This window comes from Sipha flava, unplaced genomic scaffold, assembly GCF_003268045.1.
Source record: "Sipha flava isolate LNK unplaced genomic scaffold, YSA_version1 17467_pilon_pilon, whole genome shotgun sequence".
Taxonomy (NCBI): domain Eukaryota; kingdom Metazoa; phylum Arthropoda; class Insecta; order Hemiptera; family Aphididae; genus Sipha; species Sipha flava.
Genome location: NW_020271993.1, coordinates 1 through 5,022, shown reverse-complemented (window position 1 = coordinate 5,022; position 5,022 = coordinate 1). Strand labels below are relative to the sequence as shown.

Genomic DNA, 5,022 nt, shown 5'->3' with positions numbered 1-5,022 from the left:
TTGTTTTTAATATTCAAAATTGAAGGACATATTTAAAATTAGTCTAACTACTTGTCATGTTTTTGTTGATTTAAGTAATTTCACAAAAAGAGTACTGTATCACTACAGGTAGGTACGTATAAGTACTGACAATACTGTACATAATATGTATTCGTGTTATAAAATATAATAAAACAAATGAAAGAAAGTATTTAGATGATGAAATTTATCCTTTATTATTAAAGTACTTGATTGATAATTGATTAATAATAAAACCATGAAAACTAGATATTTATCTATATATATATACCTAGTCTTCATGATTAAAACAATAAAACAATGAGCTTATTAATAATAAATTATATCCATATTAGAAATACGTAAAAAATTTGAATTGGACCGATAAGGACACGACATTAAAAAGACGCGCAGTGGCGTTCTGGGTAACTTAATACACAGCAGGGTCGAGGAAAGAATAAAAAAAGAAAAGAAAATCTCTTCAAATGAAGGCATTGGCAACACAAAGCCTAACAACTTGCTTGGATATATTAACGTGAAGCATCAAAATTTTCAAAAAAATTTGAATGAGAAATATTTCATCCATGTTATGAATAACAAATAAATCGCTATATTGATCCTTCTATTATCACGCTAAAGAAAAATAGTTAGAAATATTTAAAAATAAATAAATCGAAACGATATTCAAGTAAGGGTAAATAGAAACTATTAAACCTACAACAGACCTTAGTATTAAGTTGGTTAATGTATTTTTATAATTAAAATAAATTGTTGTACCTAAATAAAAACTTCTACATTTAAATAATATTCCGCGGCACACGGATTAACAAACCGTAATGGAAACAATGATGAGACAGCTAATCTATGTACAATGTTATTTGTCATATTCTATTTCGGTTTGTTAAATCATTACATTCGTACAAATTACATTTTTTATGATTACTGCCAAGAGTATATGAGTATTAATATTAATAACAAATAAATTAAAAAAACTAAGCCTTTTTAAACGTACTTCTTTTATGGCGATTGACAAGTATTTATAAATATTATTGATTGTTATAAGACATAATTTTTAATATTTAATTCATATTTCAAATAACAATACATTGTTATATCCTAATATGCACTATAGCCTAATAGTTTTAGTAAAAATCGTTTTAAACTTAAATGAGAGTGTATATAAACTATTACAACCTTAACAGACCACAGTATTCCATCGATTAATGCGTTAAAATAATTTTTTGTAAATAAAAAACATTTAAATTTAAATAATATTTTTTGGCGCCATACTGCGATGGGAGCAACGATGAGACAGATAATCTATGTCTAATATTACTTGTATTATTTAATTCACGTTTGTTAATTATTGTCATTCTTACAAATTATGTTTTTTATAATTCCTGCCCATTGTATATATTAATACTAATGAAATAAAAAAATAAATTATTATTTATTTTTCTTTAATGATTAAAGTATAATTAATTATTGAAATATTGTATTTGTTCTTTTTATTAGAGTAAACAGCCGAAATCTAGAAGCCGATCCAGAGTAAAACAAACTTACGAGTGACAATCACTTATCTACTTACTCCCAGGAATAACGGTAAGTCGTTTTTATTTTGAATAACAACTGTAATTATAACAAAATTGATTAAATTTATGTTTTTAAGCTTTGACTTAATTTTTTTATATTTAATCCATTAACTTATTAAACTTAAAATAATTAAGTATTCTCCGTTGTGTAAATAATATTTTTCCATTACATAAATCAATTTTTCTCCTTTCTATATTTAGTTAAATTATTAATATTCTAAATTTATAAATTAAATTTCAATTTATTTGAATTGGTATTTGTTTTTTATTATTAAATATATTTTTGTGTTTTAACTGCATGAGTAATCTCTAGACCCCTTTACATTTTTTCTTTTGTTATTAAAGTATTCATTTTTATTAACAATTTAAATATAATGTTTTTAATACATTTATTTATATTTTTTCAGTACATAATAATGTTTAAAATTATGACATAATTTATATATTCCCCGGCCGCGTATTACCAAATCGGCTAGAGCGGAGATTCCCAACTTTTTTTGACTCACGACACCCTTTATTATTTTTTAAAAATTTGGAGGCACCCTATAGCCAATGCTTTATACTCTATAGTTTATACTGAATACACAATACTAATATATCATATATTTAAATTTATATTTTGTAACTTCGGTTTTATTTAGCATTAATAAATAATAAAGATAAGACAAAGTAACAAGTATTTGACTGTAAATAACTCTAAAACAGTTCACATCAAATCGATAGCAATCAAACCAGTATGAAAATTAAAATAAATTGAACATCTCAGTATTACTATGTAAAAATTATATGTTTTAATAATTAATTCATTAAATTATATTTTGTATACCTAATTAACTATACACAATAGTTTTTATACTATAGACATAGAGTATAGTCTGTTTTATTACTCACAGTACTATATTTTTCATGAAGGCGCTTAAAAATAAATGTATATTTCAAATATTTTTGCCGCACCCTAAATTTTATATCGCGGTACCTTAGGGTGCCGTGGCACCCTGGTTGGGAACCTCTGGGTTAGAGCCCCATCGTCGTATACAAATACGCTGTTTTCATTGGTTTATTTGAAAAAACCGCGAAAATATATTTTTCTAATATCAAATAGGGTTTAGCCAACTTTCTTAAACAACATAAAATAAGATATAAATAAAACAATTTCTGTTTTGAGTAAAAGACATTTATAAATTATAAAACATTCTTACTTCACTTATTGTTCTTAAAAATGTTAAAGCATTACATGAGTCAACGGTAGGATTATGAGTCCATACAATTTTGATTAAAGCATTTAGTGGTGAAGAATATTTTAAATAATCATCATTCTTTCTAGTATTTTTTTTTTTTTTTTTAATAAAATATCAATCGAAGATAAGCAACCAGTAAATTGGTTAGTACTTTTTTTTTTTTTTAATTATAGTGACTGATAATATTCTTGTGAAAAATTACCCTACACAGTATAAAAGTATTGTTTTTAAATATATTTCACAACTTATTTAATTTGCATTTAAATAATATATTACTTGATTGGTTTTAATATATCTGACTTATAACAAATTAATGAATCAACTTAGGTATATATCATCAAATTATAAATTAGATATTAATTAATTACATTAAGAATTTGGTTATAATGTATAGGTACATTTTTGTGATATTGTTATAGGTATTAATTTTAAATGAAATTATGATAACGAGTGTGTAACATATCAACCTGGACAAAATCGTATTTCTTTAAGTTACAAAACTCCCTACTCTCTAACGTTATTTCTAACGTTTTTACTAAAATTTTTTAAAGTGTGTACTAAATTCAAAACTAGGCTTTCAAATTCTGAGCTCCGTTCATATCCATTGTGTTTTTCGCGATTTTTTTCAGTAGAAAAAATCTAGATTCTACACTCAGAGGTTTCATTGCACCTTCTCCTCGTAAAAAATTAAACAAATCATCGTTGGTTAATTTTTTTAGTTTTTTACCGCTACTACAGCCTGCTGAAAACGAGATTATAATGAACACATAAGCAGATATAGGCAGAGCAAATTTATTAAAATCAATTATGTAGCTTGTATACATTATAAATAATATAATATAAAGATGTAATTTTTTGTAATTTTAAAGTTATTGAATTATTTACTAACGAAATATATATTATATCATTAAAAACACAATTTAAAAAATTTGAATTTTATAACTTCATTAATATATGTGTATATAAATGTGTTTTAATGGTACTTACCTTCATACGTATATTCCATTGTGTATACAAATGCAAAAAGAATAATTTTAATAATTAAAATGTGCTTCCAATAAAACCAAAATGAAATAAATACTCACGATGATAGACAATATTTTTTAAATTATATACATTTTAAGTTGTCTAAAGACATCAATAATATTTATGGCTTTAATTTTATCAAATTAATTAACTAATAGATATATATATATAGGTTAGGTTATACCTATAAAATAAAGATTTCATTTAGATAACATTTTATCATACTTTCTGAATTAAGTTTTGTGTAAAGTAAATTTACTTTTCAGATCACTGTGCGGCGACTTTGTGATATAAATCACAGGTGTGTGTCGAGATCGCTATGTATATCATCGGATATTACACGAGCACGGATTAATACAACCGTCGTGACTGTATCTCTCGACAGGCGACACGGCGCACTCAAGTCCGATGGTGGCGGTGTAACAGGCAAATCATACCCCCGGAAAATATTACCGATGGGGAAGTAAGATTTTCCAAGGCATATATTACCCCCGGTACTATTATCCTAGGTTATAGTCACCCCCGGTAAGATTATCCTAGGTTAATTATTCCCCCTTCAGTGGGTTCGATTATCCTAGGAAAGTTTTACCCCCCGGTAAGAATACTCTAGGATAATTTTACTTCCCAATAAGAAATTACTAGGAATATTGTACCTCGAGAGAGGTATGATTTCCTACGATATTTTTTGTTAATAAAAATAGAGGAAAACCAAATTTTATTAATAAAATTATGTTTATAGGTACATACCATTGTCTTTATATGTTGAAACGGAGTGCCGGGATTACCGAAACCCGGATCTTTTTATAAATGTTCACGAAATAAATATCAAGTTATTTATTTAACATTAAATAAAAGTAATACATTTAATAAAATTATTCCGGGCCGCGCGGCTGGTTCGAATATGCGACCGCGGCAAGCGGTATTGGACCTGAGCAGATGCGATAGAAAATTGGATACACAGTCGACAGCAGACTTAAGCAAACGAGCGTACCGACCGTGATCACTTTACCAGCGGACACTTGTGTAAGTGCGCAGGAAAGGTTTGTACGGATAATGACCCTGAAAAGGGCCGTTTTTTAGTGTCGACGAATCGCGGAGCTCCGCGTGTAAACATCGCCGGAGCCGGATTCGTGGGTTGTCTTATTCGTCGTTGTTTTTCACGGCCGTGG

At 27.2% G+C, this 5,022-nt stretch overlaps 1 long non-coding RNA gene across 1 annotated transcript; it reads left to right on the top strand.

Annotated features, from left to right (window-relative positions):
* Window positions 1-1,508: 1,508 nt before the first annotated feature.
* On the top strand, window positions 1,509-4,610 carry LOC112680115. Its single transcript, XR_003148285.1, has 3 exons — window positions 1,509-1,599; window positions 4,120-4,316; window positions 4,593-4,610. It is a non-coding gene; the product is annotated as an uncharacterized LOC112680115 (long non-coding RNA).
* The last annotated feature ends 412 nt before the right edge of the window (window positions 4,611-5,022 follow it).